Source organism: Myotis davidii, unplaced genomic scaffold (genome assembly GCF_000327345.1).
Source record: "Myotis davidii unplaced genomic scaffold, ASM32734v1 scaffold1277, whole genome shotgun sequence".
Taxonomy (NCBI): Eukaryota; Metazoa; Chordata; class Mammalia; order Chiroptera; family Vespertilionidae; genus Myotis; species Myotis davidii.
Window position 1 is genome coordinate 1,780,354 of NW_006290682.1, and position 22,715 is coordinate 1,803,068.

Sequence of the window (22,715 nt, forward strand, 5' to 3'; positions counted from 1 at the left end):
ACTAGTATGTTGACTTAAAGGGAAGGTCAACATGGGGCATTCAAAAGGAGAGCTGTGGCCTGGCAGGCATGGCTCAGTGGTTGAATGTTGACCTATGGACCAGGAGGGCATGGTTCAATTCCTGGTCAGGGCACATGCCCAGGGGGCGGGCTCCATCCCCAGTCAGGAGCGTGCAGGAGGCAGCCAATCAATGCTTCTCTCATCCTTGATGTTTCTCTCTCTCTCTCCCTGTCCCTTCCTTTCTGAAATCAATAAAAATATTTTTTTTTATAAAAAAAGGAAAGCCGTGCATATCTCAGCAGTCCACATAGCTTCAGAACAAGCAATTAGAACAGTGGTTCTCAACCTTCCTGATGCCGCGACCCTTTCATACAGTTCCTCATGTTGTGGTGACCCCCACCCATAAAATTATTTTCGTTTCTACTTCATCACTGTCATGTTGCTACAAGATGGCTTTGGAGGATTTCAGTGTCTTCAGAAATTCTACTTTGTTTTCTTTTACTAGGGCTTAAGGGGAGGGATCATGAATATTTACTTATAAAATAATTCATATCACACACAGAGAGAGAGAGACAGATATATCTGGCAAGACTTAGTTGTCACAGCTTGGAGAAGGATGCCACTGACATGTACTGGGTAGAAGCCAGGGTGCTGCCAAACATCCTACAGCGCACAGGCCAGCCCCCCACCGCAAGCACTGTCAGGCCCAAGTGCCAAGTGCAGTTGTTGAGCAGCCTGGCTATGTACAGGGATATGTACTTACAGCCTGTCAGTAACCATGCTGGCAGCCCTAGCCGGTGTGGCTCAGTGGATAGAGCATTGGCCGGCAGACTGAAGGGTCCCGGGTTTGATTCCCAGTCAGGGCACATGCCTGGGTTGTGGGCTCGATCCTCAGTGGGGGGCCTGCAGGAGGCAGTCGATCAATGGTTCTCTCTCATCATTAATGCTTCTCTCTCTCTCTCTCTCTCTCTCTCTCTCTCTCTCTCTCTCCCTCTCCCTTCCTCTCTGAAATCAATAACAATGTATTTTAAAAAATAACCAAGCTGGCAGGATGGTTTTCTTGGCTCATCTGTGACTCACAGAAAGGACACTGGCTTAGACATCTTAAAAATAGGATTTGAGGATTGTCCCCTCACTCCCTGCAACTGTGAGCTTGGTCAGTGCACCTCTGCAGTAAAAGGCTCCGTTTTGTTGACTAGAACCGTGGTCAGCAAACTGCGGCTCGCGAGCCACATGCGGCTCTTTGGCTCCTTGAGTGTGGCTCTTCCACAAAACACCACATGCAGGCGCGCACGGGCTCCTTGTGTGGCTCTTCCACAAAACACCACATGTGGGCGTGCACGTACAGTGCGATTGAAACTTCGTGGCCCATGCGCAGAAGTCGGTATTTGGTGGAAGAGCCACACTCAAGGGGCCAAAGAGCCACATGTGGCTCACGAGCCGCAGTTTGCCGGCCACTGGACTAGAAAGAGTAGCACAGAGACACTGACCCCACAGTTTTCACTGGATGGGGACTCCTACGGCCACTTTTATTCTTCAAGCTGGAGGTCTGAGAGTTCAGGAGAAGGAAGAGGTAGATGAGGGCAAGGGGCTGGGGGAACGCACATCTCACCAACTCCCGCCCTGCCCCCTGGGCTTCCTCGGCACATGCTGCCACCGCACCCACAGCCAGCTCCTTCCAGGAGGAAACCCCTGCCCCTGCTAGATCTTTCCATGTTCATCTAACACGGAGAGATCCTCAGCTCAATGAAGAACTAAAGCCCTTGGACAACTGATGGCAAATGAGTACTCATCACTGCCCGGATGGTTACTGCTTCTCCCGAGGGCAGACTCCTCCTGCCTCACCTTGCCTTGGTGGCTTGCAGGTGGAAACAAGGCCTGTTTTCTCCTCCCTGTTAACTCACAAGGTGGCCCAAGTGGGGCCTGAAGAGTCCGAAAGGGTGTCCCAAAATTCACTCAAGATTTGAATTTTGCGTGAGCATTAACAACAACAACAAATAAAAGCCCAATTTTACTTGGTTTATTGAATCAGATTCTAATATCTGTTGCCCTTTGATGTCAATCCCTTCGATTCGATAAGCATGACCAAGTACCAATGATGGCCCAGGAGGAGGGGACAAGGAAGACCAATGAAGACCACGGCTTTGCGTCTGTGCCAGCAAAGCCGTGGAGGCCATTTACCCGATGTGCTATTCCATCCATAACCCTAGACTGTATACTTTATGAATCAATAAAAAATTTACAATTTTAATTATAAACCCGTGTTTTCTATCGAAATTACTTCTTGCGTGAATTTTGGGACACCCTTTAGCTCCCCTTCGCAAGCACAGATGTTCTTTCAGTTCCTTTTAAAAAAAAAGAGAGAGAGAAACAAAGAAAAAAATGTTGTTGGCAAACCCAATTTGTAGTGGAGGGAATGATGACTCTACAAAGTTATGTGAAACCTACATTGGATGCACACCAGATAAGATATCAGGGAACAAGTATTATTTGTAGCTTTATTTTTAAACCCACTTAATTTGGCGTTCCTCTTTGTCCCTGCTTTTAAAGAGTCTACTAAATAAATAACCTTTCCCAAACAGACAACTTTATCAAACGCATCTGCTGGAAGTTCTATCCGCATTGCTCATTTCTGAAATTATGCACTTCACACTCAGGAAAAGATTCACTCCATCCAGATGCCCCAAAATGTTCATGCTACAGCTCCTATAGAAACCACACACACACAAACACACACACACACACACACACACAAAAAAAACCACCACCATCCTTATAGCAGATACACCTTCCCATTTTTATAGTTTTCTATCAAAATGGGAACTAATGTGTTTGGGATTTTTTGTGGTTTTTAAAAATATTTTTATGGATTTCAGAGAGGAAGGTAGAGGGAGAGATAGAAACATCAATGATGACAGAGAATCCTTGATCGGCTGCCTCCTGCATGCCCCACACTGGGGATCGAGCTCACAATCCACACATGTTCTCTGACCTGGGGAGCCTGCAACCCGGGCATGTGCCCTTGACTGGAATCAAACCCGGGACCCTTCAGTCTGCAGGCCGAAGCTCTAGCCCCTGAGCCAAACCAGCCAGGGCGGGAACTAATGTTGTATAAATATTTTCTTATGGAGAAGAAAAGGGATTGTGTGGCGGGATGGAAATGAACAGACGTGACCCAGGATTACTGAGGCGATTGTTTTGCGCAAATGATTCTAGACATTATTTACCAAGAGCCTCCAAATGCATGGAGTGCTATGATGGCAGCTTTGATTGGAGGGTGGCCACTTGGTTCTGTGCAAACTCCCAAACGGAGGTTCTAAGTAGGGTCAGATTCACTGTGTGAATTATTTACTCAGGAAAATAAATACAGTGGACCTTGCCCTGACCGGTGTGGCTCAGTGGGTAGAGTGTCGGCCCGCAGACTGAAGGGTCCTGGGTTCGATTCCGGTCAAGGGCATGTACCTTGGTTGTGGGCACATCCCCAGTGGGGGGTGTGCAGGAGGCAGCTGATCAATGTCTCTCTCTCATCGATGTTTCTAACTCTCTATCCCTCTCCCTTCCTCTCTGTAAAAAATCACTAAAATATATTTTTAAATACAATGGACCTAGAACCGAAAGAAATGATACCAAGCCCAATGAGACAACGGGTATAATGAAAATGGAAATATACCTGAGCTCACATTTCAGCTCTTTGCCACTTTAGGATGAGTATAGGGCAGTGATGGCGAACCTATGACACGCATGTCAGAGGTGACACGCGAACTCATTTTTTTGGTTGATTTTTCTTTGTTAAATGGCATTTAAATATATAAAAGAAATATCAAAAATATAAGTCTTTGTTTTACTATGGTTGCAAAGATCAAAAAATTTCTATACGTCACCAGAGTTAAGTTAGGGTTTTTCAAAATGCTGACAGGCCGAGCTCAAAAGCTTCGCCATCACTGGGATAGGGATTTGTTTACGGGTCTCTGTTGAAGAACTCCTCCCTCCATGAGACCGGTGTCTCCTGGGCGCAGGTAAATGATATTATAATATGTTCACCAGCTTCTGGGCTTCACCATAGAGAGGGGGGATAGGAGGTTGAGGGATTGGGAAATGACTGGGGTGATGGCCTAGCATGGACTGCAGGGATGGGCTCCAGCACACAAGTAGGGACTTTGACTTCCTCGCAAGCTGTAGTGATAGGTGCACATCAGTTATATGGTACCGATGCAAGTAAGTGAGAAGATGGGCGTATAATTTCACCCCAGATTGCCTCTCCGCTCTCGGTGAAGGTGTAGGCAATTTCACCTGCGAGGAGTGAGGATGGACAGGAGGTACTGGAGGCTTGAGGAAAGAGGAGAGGAAGGGAGGTGAACCAGTGGGCCAGCGATGTTGCAGGGTTGCAGGGCGGTCCAAAGGGCTCATTTGAGGTGAGTGTCTGGGAATTTAAATTGCAAAATGAGCATCCTGGCAACTAAACACTACCAAAGCCAAATACACCTTTTTGCAATTCGAATTCCCCAGACCTGGTTAATAAATCCCTATTAGAGTTGGGATTTTCTACTTGAGTTCAGTGATAGTAGAGAAGCGCCTGGCAGTGGCCCAATGATGGCCATGACCTTGTCCCTTGAACCTGTGAACATGTTACCTCACAGGCCAAAGGGAACTTTGCAGATGTGATCAGTTAAGGTCCCTGAAATAGTGAGACTACCCCGGATTATCTGGGAGGGCCCACACTGATCACGTGGGTCCTTAAAAGAAGTGAAACTGACCCAGCTGTAGTCAGCAAGAGAGATGACTAAAAGCAATGTTGCTGGCTTTGAAGATGGAGGAGTGGCCACAAGCCAGAAAATGAAAGCAGCCTCTAGATCAGTGGTTCTCAACCTTCCTAAGGCCGCGACCCTTTAATACAGCTCCTCATGTTGTGGTGACCCCCAACCATAACATTATTTTCGTTGCTACTTCATCACTGTCATGCTGCTACTGTTATGAATCATCATGCAAATATCTGATATGCAGGATGTATTTTCATTGTTACAAATTGAACATCATGAAAGCATAGTGATGAATCACAAAAACAATATGTAATTATATATGTGTTTTCCGATGGTCTTAGGCGACCCCTGTGAAAGGGTCGTTCGACCCCCAAAGGGGTCACGACCCACAGGTTGAGAACTGCTGCTAGAAAAGGCAACGAAACAGATTCTCCTAGAGCTTCTAGAAAGGACTGCAACCCTGGTGACACCTTGGTTTTAGCCCAGTGAGACCCATCTCAGACTTCTGACCTCCAGAAATATCAGATAATACTAGTAAGCTTGAGTTGCTCATGTCACTGAATTTGTGGTCATTTGTTAGAGCAGTGATATGACACTAATACAGTGTCCAAGGAAATGATTGGAAACTCAGACCATGGAATCCAAGTTGGATAAAGAAGAGAAGTTGAGAATAAATTTAAAAGACATATTTTTCTTGAATAAAAAGAATCTATAAAATAAATATGTCAATTATGTCATTAATCATCTTTAAACTGAATGTGATTCCAAAACACATACCAACAGAATTTGTTTTTGTAATATCACTAACTTGATCTAAACATCATCTGGGCAAATAATTCTGTGAGAGTAGGAAGGCAAACATATGAAAAAGGTCAAATGAAAACAAACTCTATCCATTTGTTAAAATGTCATAAAGCGAAAGCAATTAAAAGAGTATTGTACTGTTTCATCATAGGCAGATTCATGGGAGACAACAGTTCCGAAATGAGCTAAAATTGCTATGAGAACTCTGACATGATAAATATTGCATTTCTTGCCAGGGAAATGATGGATTATTATTGTATTTGCAACAATGAGACAACCATTGAGGCAGAATCCCCTTATTCCTTACATTTAAGGAAATTGATACAGAAGAAGGATTTGAAGATTTAAAAAATGAAACTATAAATGCACCAAAGCCAAACATAGCTGGATATTTAAATATTTTTACATTGGGAAAGTCGCCATCCAGAAAACATAGAGTGATACATTTTACTACATTGAAAAACAAAGAATCATCTTTGTTGCCAACAAATAAATCAATAAATAGAAATGTACAGCACATGTGACAAACTAAAGGCTAACTTCTCTACTATAAAAAAGCTTTGTTACAAATTAATATGAGAAAAAATAATTAAAATATAGACAAATTACAGTTCACAGAAAAAGATGTGCCATTCATTTATGAATATTTGAAAAGATGCCCACCCTCATTCATTAGAGAAATGCAAGCTAAACAACAAGGGAATTTTTTCTTTTATATTAGAATGGCTTCAAAAGTAGGATAATAGCCCAGCTGGGTGTAGCTCAGTGCTAGAGCATCGACCTAGGAACCAAGAAGTCACCAGTTCGATTCCCGTTCAGGGCACATGCCCAGGTGGCGGGCTTGATCCCCAGTGGGGGGCATGCAGGAGGCAGCCAATCAATGATTCTCTTTCATCATTGATGTTTCTATCTCTCTCTCCCTCTCCCTTCCTCTCTGAAATCAATAAAAATATATTAAAAGGTTATGATAAAAGTAGGATAATATACTTTATGGGAAAACAAACACTCATATACTGTTAGCAGGAGTCTCATATACTTGTGGCAGCAACAAGGCAGTTTGGCAACATATAACTTTTAAATGGCCCAACAATTCTACTAGTAAGACTGTATCTCACAGATGCATATTTGTACTGGTTGAGGTAGGCTAACCACTTTGTGCCTTAACATTATACTCATTTCTTTCTTACTCAGGCACCATCCAGAACAGGTTGGCCGTGGCGGGCAGGACAGTAGATCCTGCTCTTTGCAGTTATTCAGGGACCTAGGCTTCTCACCTCTGTGGCTCCTCCCTCCTCTATTACGTTCAGCCAGGAGACACACAAACTAAAAACTGACAACATTTCCATAAACCTTAGAAGATGACTGATGAGGTTGATAGGTTACTCCTGCTAAACTTAAGATATTTTGAAACGGGACTTTCGAAGATGCTACAGAGAATCTAGATACATTTTTTAAAATATATTTTATTGATTTTTTTACAGAGAGGAAGGGAGAGGGATAGAGAGCTAGAAACATCGATGAGAGAGAAGCATCGATCAGCTGCCTCCTGCACACCCCCTACTGGGGATGTGCCCGCAACCAAGGTGCATGCCCTTGACCGGAACCGAACCCGGGACCCTTCAGTCCTCAGGCTGATGCTCTATCCACTGAGCCAATCTGATTAGGGCTCTAGATACATTTTTAGTGGTAGAAATCAGGAGGCCCTTGGTGGGAGGGGTCATATCTAACAATAGAGCGTTTCCTGGGCAACCATGGAATGTTTCTGCCTGGTCAAAGGCTGCCCTTGCCCTTGGCAGAGGCTTTTGGATCAGTCTTTCTGTCTGTAAATGGCCTGATCTTTAACAGTGGAACCGAGAAACAAATGCGGGAGCATGGTCAAGAGATTAAGCAGCACCTCATGGCTTGTCTGAACTCTTCGTTTATTCAAAACGCATGAGCAGAGCACTATTTATGTATCAGGTAGTATGTTTAGGCTCAATTACTATTACTGTGATAGCATTCTAATACAAATGGTCAAAGGCAGGGGATAGCAAACGGGCCTCCTGGCCAAACCCAGGTCCCATCTGTTTTAGTAAATAAAGTCTTGATGAACTACAGCCATGCTCATCCATTTACATGTGGTCCGTGGCTGCTTTCACTTGACAACGGGAGAGTTTAAGAGATGTGAGAGCCCATATGTCTCACAGAGCCTCAGATGTTTAGGCTCTGGCCCTTTATAGGAAAACATTTGCTGACCTCTGTTCTAAAGTCATATGAAAGAAAGTGGCATATTTCCGCCACAATCAGCAAAGCAGGTTGGTGTACGCAGTGTGGCTGAATCTCATTACATTGTACACCAAGTATGTGAAGCCCAGTGTTCCATGGGAGGGAAATGCATATTCATGTTTTCAATGCTCCTTTTTGCTCTTGCTTTCAGTTATTTCTGATATCACAATTGAGAAAGGCTTGGTTTATGTGTTTTGAAAACCGTATCACAGAATGAGTAATAGCTGATGGTTTAAGAAAATGTGGGCAATCGCCTAATAAAAGAGTACCCTGACCCCTCAAAATTGCTCAATCATATGGCTTCCTTATAAAATGGTCCCTCACCATTGTCCCTTAGGCAATGTAAACCCAAGTAAACAACTCAGGGAAATCAAGAAAATGATATTCATGATGAGCTAACACTGCAGCTGTCTTTGGTTTGTGATTTAAGTGTTGATTTTAAAAATAAGGACCACCTGGTGGGCATGGAAATGGAGCTTGGATATTTGTGTAACAGCCCTAGAGAGAAAATAGAATTAACTTATTTCTATGTTCTTCTTGCTGGCAATGTTCAGTTGAAGAGGTGATGTGCTACAATGTGTGTGAAAGCTTTTTTGTATACATAAAAATGAAGTTGAGCATCAACCTATGAACCAGGAGGTCACAATTCCATTTCCGGTCAAGGGCACATGCCCAGCTTGCGGGCTCGATCCCCAGTCTGAGGCATGCAGGAGGCAGCCGATCCATGATTCTCTCTCATCACTGATGTTTTGTCTCTCTCTCCCTCTCCCTTCCTCTCTGAAATCAGTTTTTAAAAAGGAAGTTGAAACCTGGATTAAAATCCACAACTCAAATGCATGTAGAAATGCTGGTAGGAAGAAAATAGGGTGATCAAAAAATACGTTAGACCACTGGGCTTAGAGGTCCTCAACTAATGACTCTATTGTGTGAGCTGCAGAACTAGTTGTATCTTCTATGTGTCCACAATGACCTTTTCTGTGATCTTCCCAGAGACTTGTGACTTCCCAGTGGATAAGGCTATATTTTATTTGTCTTTGAATCTGGAACACCAGGTAAACTGCCCAGTAAACCACTGATCCTTAGCAAATCATTGAGAAAGTGAATGAATGCATGTATGCATGCATGCATATTCTCATTTAAAAGTATGTTTCTTCATTCTTCCCTATCTCTCTAAAGAGCATCGATCACCTGTCAATGATCTCCCCCAATACCCTTGTAATGATTTTGAAATAACCTCAATGCTTCCCTATTAGTTCAACCCCTGCCCAGTTTCCAACTTTGGTGGTCTCAGAGGGTTGGTATGAATCTTATCTGAGGCAATAGCCATGATGAGCTTAAAACATCTCCCAACATCTTGAATACTCTCAATAAAAGTTATCTATCACCATTATCATGAATATTATCATCATCACCATCACCATATCACTTTGTCTTATATCTTTCTTCAAAGCTAGGCATTTCATCATTATATCTCACCTTAACTATAGAAAGCCATAGATCCTCACCTGCTTTGCTCAATTCACAGGTTCACCCTCATTCTGCCCACCACACAATCTACTCCTTTGTTAGGAAAATGTCAAGAAACGAAAAACTCCCAAGGCCCTCTGTTGCCTGCTGATGTCACTATCACGGCCATTTACAGTAGGGTTCCATATCAAAGAAGAAATCCATTTTGTTTGCACTCGTTCTGAGAATGCACCACAGATTTAAGTTTATTTACCTCAGAGCAGTAGGTTTCAAACTTCCTGTCCACAATCTAAGGTAAGAAATACATTTAACATCTCAGCCCAGGAAACACAAGAACCAAATGGTGCTTATTTTAAAAAACAAAACAAAATATATCTTATTGATTTTACTGAGAGGAAGGGAGAGGGATAGAGTCCGAAACATCGATGAGAGAGAAACATTGATCAGCTGCCTCCTGCACACCCCCCACTGGGGATCAAGCCCGCAACCACGGTACATGCCCTTGACCGGAATCGAACCTGGGACCCTTCAGTCCTCTGACTGATGCTCTATCCACGGAGCCAAACTGGCCAGGGCCCAAATGGTGCTTATCTTTATCAGTGATGCACTTGGGTATTTTCTATCATTTCTCTCCTGTCATCGTCTATTTGATTCTCTATCATTTTCTAAAATACGCTTGTCATGACCCACAGTTTGACTAGCACAGTGTCAGAAGGCAGATGGAATGGAGAAGTGGCAATCCAGAATAAAAGGACAAAAATGTCAGTCTGGAAAGCCTGCGGTGGCTCTTCGCTGTGGCTCTTGGGACCTTGGGAAGGTGGATGGGGCGCTGTTTCCGGAGGGCCACAGGACTGAGCCAGGCTGGACCCCCGGCCTAAGCATCTCCTGCCTCCTCTATCTAGAGCAGCGGTTCTCAACCTGGGGGGCGCGACCCCTTTGGCGGTCAAACGACCCTTTTACAGGGGTCGCCTAAGACCATCCTGCAGATCAGATATTTACATGACGATTCCTAGCAGTAGCAACATGACAGTAATGAAGTAGCAACGAAAATCATTTTATGGTGGGTCACAACATGAGGAACTGTATTTAAAGGGCCAGAAGGTTGAGAACCACTGCTCTAATGGAAGCTTCAATGTCATGTCAGGAGTAGTGCATATCGCCCTAACCGGTTTGGCTCAGTGGATAGAGCGTTGGCCTGTGGACTGAAAGGTCCCAGGTTCGATTCTGGCCAAGGGCATGTACCTTGGTTGTAGGCACATCCCCAGTAGGAGGTGTGCAGGAGGCGGCTGATCGATGTTCCTCTCTCATTGATGTTTCTAACTCTGTATCCCTTTCCCTTCCTCTCTGTGAAAAATCAATGAAATATATTTTTTTAAAAAAGAGTAATGCACATCCTTTGTGTTTCTCTCACACTGATATTTCTCTCTGTCTCTCCCTCTCTCTTCCACTCTCTAAAAATCAATGGAAAAATATCCTCGGGTGAGGATTAAAAAAAAAGAAAAGTTGTACACATCCTCAAGGAGTTCCTAGTCAGTCAATAGAGAAAACACAAATAAATGAATTCTATTACAAGAGCTGTAGCTATCACCTAGCCAAGTTACCTGCTTATAGATAAAAGAAACTGCCTCATCTACTTATTCCCATAAAAGCCGGGAATGACAGAAGTTTCCCTGCAGGTTCCTTTGTAATTTTCTTCTTGGATGCTCTCCTCTGCGCCCCAGGGCTTTATCATGTCAAGATCTCAAGCGTGTGCTGTGAATGATTCTGTTCTGGTGCCAAGCAGGCAGGCCAAGACAAGAGTGTGTGGCTCTTTAAGCCATAGGCTTTGTGCCTTCGTATTCACAAACTAGCTCCCTATATGTTCTCAGACAAAATAGGTTTCCATCCAAGATCTTGTCTGTATGGGTCACATTTATAGATCTTTGTTGGAGCAGCAACTAGTATTGCACAAGGCTTTGGCATCCTGAACGAAACTTTTGTCACTGCAATTTCTGAAATATTCTGGCACCTTTTGAAGATTCCAAGACTACACCATTCCCTCTGTTGGGATTATAGCCCAAAAGAAATTTGATCATTACAAAGAATGTTCCATCCTTAAAATATGAAATAAACAGGGACTTCCATCCTGCCTCTTTTTCTTTGTTTCCCCATAGGTGAAACGAAGACAAATAAGTATTCATTGAAATTAATTATTAATCGTTGTTGTTTTTAACCCTATCAGGCTTTCTACATAACTTGAAATTGAGCCTTCAAAGTTATGAAAAATTCAACTAGTGGGTATTTATAAAATGTTTACAAATGAAGGAGCTCTGGAAAAGTAGTTTAAGGAGTCTTCACTTAAGATAGGAGTGGGCAGCCTGGCCAGTGTGGCTCAGTGGTTGAGCATCAACCTATCAACCAGGAGGTCACGGTTCAATACCCAGTCAGGGCACATGCCCAGGTTGTGGGCTCCATCCTCAGTAGGGGGTGTGCAGGAGGCAGCCAATCCATGAATCTCTCTCATCATTCATGTTTCTCCCTCTCACTTTCTCTCTCTGAAATCAATAAAAAATATATTTATTTTTTTTAAAAGATAGGAGTGGGCAAACTATAGCCCAAAGGCCAAATCCAGCCCACTGCCCATTTTTGTAAATAAAGTTTTATTAAAACACAGCCACACTCATTTCTCACTTGTTTCTGTATTGTCTAAGTGCTACAGCCTCTGAGTAGAGTAGTTTTGACACAGACCATATCACCCACAGAGCCAAAAATATTTACTATCTGGACCTTTATAGGAAAAACTTGCTGACTTCTGATTTAAGAGATTGCTATTAATTCAATATAGTAATTTGTAATTGTTATTTGTGTAATTGATCAATTATACCTTTCTAGTCATTTCCATTTCTTTGCTATCTTAATTTTATTTTGTAATAATTGGGTGTTCTTTTTAATGGTCAAACTCTGTAACTCTCAGATGTTTTGGCGTTTATACTATGTGACCAAATATTTTTTCAAAGTGGATAATAAAGTCCCTTGGTGGCACCAAAGAAGTAAGAAGAGTTAATATTTTTATGAGTTGCTTAAACAACTGATGCCACCATACAGCTAGACTCATCCAGAACTCATTCATCCAGTGTCCTTCCATTTTTCTTCCCCGCTCTCATCAGAGGTCCACTTTGTTGTTTGGTTGCCTTCCTTCATTGTCAGAAAATGGCTCCCGCTGCCTCTGGCATCACTGTCCCTGTGCAGCATGAAGAGGCAAAAAGCGTAGTGACTCTTCAGCAAGCATCTTCAGTAACAAAGGATTGTCCTGCTGCCTCCCAGCAGACTTCCCTCCCTTCCGGCCAGTCCCCAGCTCAATACTGGCATGCAGGAAGACATCACTGGAATTGGCTTCACCTAAGATCCTTTTCCTGAACTGGGGTGACAAAATAGGGGAAGAACAACTTGGGAGGGACGGGTGTAGTAGGATAAAGATGGATTTAGATTAGAAACTTTCTGTGTACATAATAGCAATATCGTCTTCTGCCATTGCCAATAACCAATAGGGAGGGAACTATTTTTATATCATATTTATTTGATTTAGTGTCTAGTACCGTGTTTTGAATGTGCTGCTCAGGAAATATTTGAGAAATCGAATGGAATGGATTGAAAATTCAATCCCAGCACAGTCAGTCATAGCTCAAAAATCACCAAAAATGAGAATGGAAAAGGAAAGAATGAGGAGCCTAATAGTTTTCATCTAATTGCATCACCTGTTCAGTTACTGAATTGGTGAGAGCTCTTTTTATGGGAGCAGCTGGCAGAAATTTGGAGGAGTTCTCAAGGCTTAAGTATATGATTTAAAGATATATGATTCCCTCATATTTGTTCAGTGTAAAACAATATGTGTCAAAAGAAAGCTGATAACATTAGCCCCTTACCTAGGTTAAAAATCACATCACGTGTACACTTTGCCTGACTATCTTTTCAACTTGAGCTACAAGTTTTGGCTTTAAAATGAATAATGAAGAAGTTCCCATAATTTGGAATTGAATTTCCTTGAGTTAATAATCCAGGGTATTTCTTTGGGAAATATGATTTCTGTCCTTTTGTTCTCCTACCTGCTCTCTTTCTTTTATACTCCAGGAAAGAAATATAGCTTAAGGAAATAACTGGCCATAAACCATTTTTCTTGCTCTGGTATTTGGAAACTTTCGTCTCTGCAAATACAATGTCTACCTAGACTAAGTGAAAAATACCATTTTCAATTTAAGGGATGTGCAATAAGAAATGCAAATTCGGGCCCTAGCCGGTTTGGCTCAGTGGGTAGAGCATCAGCCTGCGGACTGAAGGGTCGTGGGTTTGATTCCGGTCAAGGGCACATGCCCAGGTTGCGAGCTCGATCCCCAGTGGTGGGCATGCAGGAAGCAGCTAGTCAGTGGTTCACTCTCATCATTGATGTTTCTATCTCTCTCTCTCACTCCTTCTTACTTCCTCTCTGAAATCAGTAAGATACATGTTTTTTAAAAAAGAGAGAGAGAAGCAAATTCAGGAGCCTGGAAGGGCCGACTAGCTCCTCACTTAGAAAAAGATAACAACAGGTTTGCCCCTCTAGAATATGACTTTATAGTTATAGCTGTTGGGTTGTTTTTTTACTCATAGCAATTGAATGTGGAAAAAATGACAGCAAGTAAAAGATCCTTCTAGGGCATAATTTGATCATGACCAGTTATTACAGCAAGCAGTGATTACAAAGAGTGCCCGGTTATGGAAAAACCATAGTTGAGCTTTTGAGCCCCTGGCATCCAGGCCATGTGACCCGCTTCCCTAGCTCAGATTTTGACAGAATAATGAGACAAGGTCTACAAATCAACTATCTCAATGATTTTCTGTTCATAGAAACATACTTGCTTTGAGGTTCGAGGTTCTACACGGTTTCTCTCTTGAGGAAACATTGCAGAACTAATTACCTTGCCAAAATAATTTATACAAAACAGAAAAAGTTTCTTGGTGTTTCGTTTAGCTGGAAGCATGGTGACCTCCAAGAACGGAGTCCATTTGCAACAGTAAGAGGCTCACAGAGTGTTCTGATTTTCTGGCCACAGCTTTGATCATTTCGCCACCACTTCAACAAGTAAACTGTGGGGATTAGGACATTTCACAAGTACTTGGGGGAGCCTCATCTCTAAGGAAAGGCATCTGTGTTGCTTAAGAATACCATGAATATTTTCTTCCCTGAGAAACAGACACTTAGGAAACACATTTTGAAAAAAGTCTAACCCACAAGGTGCTGGCAGGATAAAGAAACAGTGTTTAATTCATTGGGGTTTCCACCAAGGGAAATGACTTGATGACTGTATGTCTACCTGCCTTCTATCTCAATCAAGGTTAATGGAAGAATTGCTAAAGATAAGGTGATATATAAATAAAAAAACTTGACCTATGGATTTGATTACATAACCAAGTCTATAGCATGGAATATTTCTTTAAAGGAGATAGATGATAGATAGATAGATAGATAGATAGATAGATGATAGATAGATAGATAGATAGATAGATAGATAGATAGATAGATGATAGATAGATCTCCAAAGTTGACTGAATGGTAAAGCCAGTTTGGACTTTAATACATTGTTTTCTACTTTTCCAATGTAGGTTATTTTCTTCCAGAATTCTTTTTTTTAAATATGTTCTATTGATTTCTTACAGAGAGGAAGGGAGAGAGATAGAGAGTCAGAAACATCGATGAGAGAGAAACATCAAACAGCTACCTCCTGCACACTCCCTACTGGGGATGTGCCCACAACCAAGGTGCATGCCCTTGACCGGAATCAAACCCGGGACCCTTCAGTCCGCAGGCCGATGCTCTATCCACTGAGCCAAACCAGTCAGGGCATCTTCCAGAATTCTTATTTGTCACTCTCTTGAACCCTAGTTCCCACTAAATAAGCTGCCACTCCACTCCCAAATTTGCAATTTTCTCACCTTCTTTTAAACAAACCAATTAGATGCTTACTGAGAATAATATAATAATATATTAAGAGGCTTGGGATGAGAAAGGATTTCCTAGACTAAGCAGTCACCATGTGCTTTGCTGGGGAAAACCCCAATCAAAATCCAAAGGTCCCAGGAAGGCTGACACTTCGCCCTTTAAGACTGAACTCAAACGTGAGCCTTCGCAAGCAGAGCTGGGGACAGTCTTCTCACTTCTGACCTACCGCTTAGTACAGTGGTCGGCAAACTGTGGCTCGGCAGACCACGGCTCGCGAGCCACATGCGGCAAAAAAACACGTGGTATTTTGTGGAAGAGCCACACTCAAGGGGCCAAAGAGCCACATGTGGCTCGCGAGCCGCGGGTTCCCGACCACGGACTTAGTAACATGTCTCTACTGAAGCATGTCTTCGTTTTTCTTTAATGAGGTTCTCATGTATCTGTCTTGAGCATGACACTGAGTTTCTCAAAGGCAGAGATCGTGTCCAATGACTCCAGTTTCTTACTACATAGCCCTTTGCATAGGGTTTCTCATGACATAGTTTCCCCCAGAGGCGTGGTCGGCAAACTGCAGCTCGCGAGCCACATGGGGCTCTTTGGCCCCTTGAGTGTGGCGCTTCCTAAGCCTTAGGAGAACCCTAATGAAGTGAATCACAATGTACCTACCTATATAGTTTAAGTTTAAAAAAAGTGGCTCTCAAAAGAAATTTCCATCGTTGTACTGTTGCTATTTGGCTCTGTTGACTCTTGAGTTTGCCGACCACTGGCCTAGAGTGAGGAGAGCAACACAGAGCGACCAGATGGAAGCCACCGTGTACAGTGCTTTTTTTTTTTTTGAGGCAGCTTATTCTATTGCCAAAAAGGTCCATTTGCTGACAAAACTGTCTTTGTATAATTTCCTTCTGAATCTTTGTCCAATGGAAGGCTGACCAATAAGTCTCTTTATCCACCATGTTTAGTCCTTTAAAAAAATAAAAAGAACTATGGTGTTCCCTGAGTCTTCCCTGCAAGCTGAAGACTCTCCACTCATCCCAGTACATCTGTTCACACAACTGTTCAGCATCGGATGCTTTTCCACACCTGACCTGGCCCCCCTAAAGGAGAAACAACACTTCATACAAGGAAATAGAAGGCTGTTTACTCTAGGAACTTGCTTTATTTTCCTACTTGTAGTTAGGAATTTGGTAGAAAGATAGTCAGTGGTTCTCAACCTTCTGGCCCTTTAAATATAGTTCCTCATGTTGTGACCCAACCATAAAATTATTTTCGTTGCTACTTCATAATTGTCATGTTGCTACTGTTATGAATCCTCATGTTAAAAAATTGATCTTCAGGATGGTCTTAGGCAACCCCTGTAAAAGGGTCATTCGACCACCAAGGGGGGGTCTCGACCCACAGGTTGAGAACTGCTGGTATAGACAAATTCACAGTTCTTCACCAATTGAAGGAAATTGTTATTGTACTTAAAATTCAACCTGGTGTATAAAGGCTCAATAATTTATAAACATTTTTATATTGTTCTGTTTTTCTAATAGTATTTTTATTGATTTCAGAGAGGAAGGGAGAGGGTGTGAGAGAGAAACATCAATGATGAGTGAGAATCATTGATCGGCTGCCTCCTACACGCCCCACACTGGGGATTGAGCCCGCAACCCAGGCATATGCCCTGGACAGGAATCGAACCATGACCTCCTGGTTCGTAGGTCGATGCTCAACCCCTGATCCATGCCAACCAGGCTATGTTGTTCTGTTTAAAACAGAAACTGGGAATGGGTATAAGTTAAGTATTGTGACAAGTGGGAAAACGTGACTACGTTGTAGTTTGGATGTTACATGGTTTGAGCACATAGCTGCTCACTGGGTAGAGTTATGCATAGACCAGTGGTTCTCACCAGAGCAATTTTGCCCCCATGGGAAACTTGGCAGTGTCCAGAGACATTGGTTGTCATAACAGGGAATGGGTGGGCGCTCTGATATCTAATAAACTAAAACCAGGGATATGGCTAAATATCCTACCATGGACAGGACAGTTCCTCACAACAAAGTTATCCAGCCCCAAATGTCACTAGTTGCCAAGGCTGAGAAACCCTGGCATGCATTATATGCCATATATATATATATATAGTGTCCCAAAATTCACACAAGAAGTAATTTTGATAGAAAACACAGGTTTATCATTAAAAATTGTACATTTTTTATTGATTCATAAAGTATACAGTACAGGGTTATGGATGGAATAGCACATCGGGTCAATGGCCTCCACGGCTTTGCTGGCACAGACGCAAAGCCGTGGTCTTCATTGGTCTTCACTGTCCCTGCTCCTGGGCCATCATGGGTCCTTGGTGATGCTTATGAGGATATGTTTTTGTTGATTTTAGAGAGAGAGGAAAGGAGATGAGAGAGAGAAACATCAATTGGTTGCCTCGGGATTATGCCCCAACTGGGAATCAAACCCAGGACCCTTCAGTCCGCAGGCCGATGCCCTATCCACTGAGCCACCAGTTAGGGCTATATGCAGTATCTAAAGGGCTCCTTCCCATTCTACCACCGAGGTGTCTCTTGTCTATCATTATCCTCACTTTTTGACTGAGCTCCCCTCACTGTCTATGAATTCCTTTGGTTTGCATTCTCTGAGAGGCGATTTTTCTGGTCCAAATAAATAATGAGACAGCTGTGGTTGAGAAAAGCAGGGGAGGTCATGCCAGAAAATATTCCTTCCAACTTTCTTCTGCAGGGATTTGTTGAAGCTTTGAAAGAAGCGAGAACCTTCCTTTTAGGCTGGGAGGGAGTTGCAAATGCCAAGGCTGCCCAGGGGTGCAGTGGTGCAGGCTCAGGTGTGTCCGCTGGCCTGGGAGAGTGAGGAGAGCGTGAGACCCGTGGCTGCCAGCTTCTCCCTTTTCCTCCGGAGGAGAGAAAGCCAGACGTGTCTGTGAACTTACCAAGACTTTGCATTAGAGTCAAGTTTTTAGAAACCACTGCGTGGGCTGAACACCACCCGAATAGCAGCGGGGATGGATGGGGTTATTTTGCACCCACCAGGCTAGTGTTTTGCCTGTGTCTGTAGATACATTAGATTCTAGTTTCAGTGGTTCTCAACCTTCTGGCCCTTTAAATACAGTTTCTCATGTTGTGACCCAACCATCAAATCATTTTCGTTGCGACGTCATCACTGTCATCTTGCTACTGTTAGGAATCGTCATGTAAATATCTGACCTGCAGGATGGTCTTAGGCGACCCCTGTGGAAGGGTCGTTCGACCGCCAAAGGGGTCGCGACCCACAGGTTGAGAACCACTGCATTAGAAGAAGACTTTGTCCTTACAGGACATGGAAGGAGTCGTTTTCTTTATTTCATATCTCAGTGCAGGCAATGTCTTCTCCTTCCAGAAATGTCATCTTTACGGAGCTCTGCAACGTGAAGGGCTTAAAGGTTGACGCCCTGTCCCATAGCCAGGGGCACCTGTGAATTGAGGCTGACTGTGCCCATTCTCTATGGCTGCCTCCCAATGGGCCTCAGCATCTTCTCGTCCATCCCTCATACTTCTGGGAGGGCAGAGTCTGACTGGCCCTCACAAATGAGCAGCCATTGTGTTTGCAAACACCTCCAGAATCTCCTGATGCAGGGGTAACGTGACTCTAAAGAAAGGATATTCAGCTTCTCGTCACAGATATCTGGGCTCGGCTCTTAGCCACCCCTCTTTCAAAGGACAGAGTCGGGCTTTGGAAAGAGCTGGAATTTGGGTTTGAATCCCAGCTCCACCACCGACCAGTCCTGTGAGTTTTGGACCATTTGCTTTAGTGCTGATTTTCAGTTAAGTCCATCAGAAAGCTATTCAGATTGTAAAGGGTGTCCCAAAATTCACGCACGAAGTAATTTTGATAGAAAACACAGGTTTATAATGAAAAATTGTAAATTTTTTATTGATTCATAAAGTACACAGTCTAGGGTTATGTAAGGAATAGCATATCGGGTAAATGGCCTCCATGGCTTTGCTGGCACATACGCACTCTTTTGTTGAAATTTTCCATCACTGTTTTTGCATAAATGTGGCTGAATTTCAATGAGGCTCATTTTCATCTTGATGGCTTGGTTCATCGACAAAATTGTCGCATTTGGGCTTCAGAAAATCCATGCATGATTGTTGAGAAACAAATGCATCCACAATGTGTCTCTGTTTGGTGCAGATTTGGGGCTGGAGGCATCATCAGACCATTTTTCGAAAATGCGACTGCTCAGGAAATAACAAAAAAAAGTGCATATGTGCCAGCAAAGCCGTGGAGGCCATTGTACCTGATATGCTATTGCATACATAACCCTATACTGTATACTTTATGAGTCAATAAACAATTTACAATTTTTAATTATAAACCTGTGTTTTCTATCAAAATTACTTCTTGCGTGAATTTTGGGACACCCTTTATGTTGATGTGTATTAGTTAATATAGCTGCAAGAATGACTCATCCAAATTCTGGTGACTATTTAGAGCTTAATATTGTCTCTTTCTCTCTCCTCTCTCTGTATTACCTTGATCATGTTGGTCCATATACCTGGCCTTTAATGTCACATCACTCAAAGAGGCACATTTTCCTCACAGCAGCTCAGGTAGAAGTTAAGAGCACCGGCTTTGTTGTTTGATAGTCCTGAGTGCAAGTTCTGAATTTACCAATTCCCAACTTTTGTCCTTGGACAAGTTACTGAACTTCTTCTAAACTCAGTTTCCTCACCTGTAAAATAGGAATAAAGTATAGTGTGGGCTTCATAGAACTTCTGTGAGGACTTAAAAGGGTCACAGATACAGAGCATTTAGCTTATAGTACGTGCTCAATAAACACAGCTGCTCATTACTGCTATATGCCCGCATCATAGGGAAGTCATAGTCTGAAGAGATCATAGATACTGAAGTATTTTGAAAAGTTAAATATTTAAGAACTCTCTATTTTAAAAAAAGGGACTCTCGTGCCATACTTTCTTTTTTCTTTTTTTAATTTTATTTTATTGTTTAAAGCATTACAGATAGTAGTACATATGTCTCTCTTTTTTTTCCCCATTGACCTTCCCCGGCCTCCCCTACTCCCCGGCACATGCCCTCACCCTGCCCCCCAGTGTCTTGTGTCCATTGGTTATCTTCCTGAGTTTTCAGTCCCATTTAGTTAATGTAATTTTTATGTTTGTGCCATTCTGTTAAAATAATAGTCTTTTGATATTTTATATATATATGACCATAAATATGAATGTATACAAGTACAATTAAGTGGGTTCTTAATATGTATACATCATGTAACCACCAATCAGGTCAAGACATAGAACCCTGCTTCCTTCATGCCCCCTTTCAGACAATATCTATTCCCCCAAAGTGACCCTTATTCTCCCATCACCCAAAATGAATCTTTCCTTGAGCAATATCTTTATTATTATTATTATCTCTAGAATCAATGTAGTATGGAAATACTGTTTTATAACCACCACTCTGAATCTGCTCACCTTAAAATGAGGAGTTATGTACTTTATTGCTCCCAGGTTCTCTCAGAACCAGCCCAAAACCTCTATCCGATTTCTGGCCATGGAGGGTGCTTGACAGATCCTCATGCTGTGCCCCCCCCCTCCCCGCCGCGCTATGCTATTCTCTTGGAGGGAAACAAAAGCCTAGGGGACATGGCTCTCCCAGAGAGCTTCTAGTCTAGCTAGAGCAGCGGTTCTCAACCTGTGGGTCGCGACCCCTTTGGCGGTTGAACGACCCTGTCACAGGGGTCGCCTAAGACCATCCTGCATATCAGATATTTACATGACGATTCCTAACAGCAGCAACATGACAGTTATGAAGTAGCAACGAAAATAATGTTATGGTTGGGTCACAACATGAGGAACTGTATTGAAAGGGCCAGAAGGTTGAGAACCACTGGGCTAGAGAAACAAGCCTTAAGATGGAACTCCACCTGATGGTGAATGACTGAGTTCATGAAAAGCATGTCCTAGAGGAGAAATCTCGAGCCTCCTTGTCTCAACCCTCCTGAAAACCCTGGTATTGCCCCACCCCCAAGAGGACTCCAGATTAACCACACTCCACACCGATGGTTCCTTTGCTTTGGGGTCACTAGTATGTGGAGGGCTGGCTGTCTCGCATCTACTGTTGTGTCATGTATGTCTATGGGGCATGGTCTCCGGAAAGGAGGGAGCATAAAGCCCAATGCCCAAATACTTGTTCCAAGACAACTCTGGTCAGAACGTGTGACTCAAGTCCTATATACAGGTCACTGATGTCTATAAGATAGTGCACACCTGGGGAGCAGTTAGCAAGCATGTGCTCCTCGTCACTGTAAAATATTGCTTGCAGTATTGAGTATTGAGCATTAGGAAGCTTAAACTTCTGTAAAATATGTGATGGTGCTTATTACACATATTGTCATCCAAGGAACTGGTTGAACATAAACTGCTCTGCATGGTCACATGAAGTGCGACAGTCCCTTGGGCAGGTTTTCTGTGATCTGTGGGAATAAAGACACTTCCAAAACTGAAGACACAATAAACAAACTGCTGATTGATCACAAGGGAAAAGAGAAGACACGAGCAGTTTCATTTCCCAGCGCTGGGCACTTTCCTGAGGATTTTAACTGAGGAAATGGCATGCTAAAGCAATGCATCATTTCACATTATCGCACATCACCCATCATTTCATTTAGTTCCTTTTAATAACATTCAGCTCTAATGAAAAGATAATATTTGTTGTAAATAGTTAAGCTTTTAAAAAAATTGTAAGCCAGACCCTGGCCGATTTGACCCAGTGGATAGAGCATTGGCCCATGGACTGAAGGGTCCCAGGTTCAATTCCCGTAAAGAGCACATACCTCTGTTGCAGGCACAATCGCCGGCCCCAAGTTAGGGCACCTGTGGGAGGCAACCAACCAATGTGTCTCTCTCACATGGATGTTTCTCTCTGTGTCTCTCACATCGATGTTTCTCTCTGTGTGTCTCTCACATCGATGTTTCTCTCTGTGTCTCTCTCTCATCGATGTTTCTCTCTGTGTGTCTCTCACATCGCCGTTTCTCTCTGTGTGTCTCTCTCCCTTCCACTCTCTCTAAAAATCAATGGAAAAATATCCTCGGGTGAGGATTAACAACAACCACAAAAAATCGTAAGCCAGTATTCACAAAGATCACATTTTTGTGATAAGGAGGCTTTAAGAAATTGTTTGGAGTTTTAGACTTTGAAGTCCATATGATCCTTGTAAGGCCATGTAAGCTCTCTTACTCGTGGGAATATAAGTTAGCAAAACAACTTGGAAAACAGCTCAGTGCTACCTACTAAAGCCTAGGATTGCATACACACTGGCCTGGCCATGCAACGTCTACACGTATACCCTAGGACTCTGGTTCTCAGGCTTTAGTGTGAAGCAGAATCCCCTGGAGGGCTCGGTGAACACACACGGCTAGGCCCCACCCCAGAATTCCTGACTCAGTAGGTCTGGGATGGG

General features: G+C 43.0%; 1 protein-coding gene across 1 annotated transcript in view; it reads left to right on the forward strand.

Moving 5' to 3' along the window:
* The window catches only part of ARHGAP6 (Rho GTPase activating protein 6), a 95,885-nt gene that overhangs the window by 480 nt on the left and 72,690 nt on the right, over positions 1 to 22,715 (forward strand). The gene's annotated exons all lie outside the window — the stretch shown is intronic.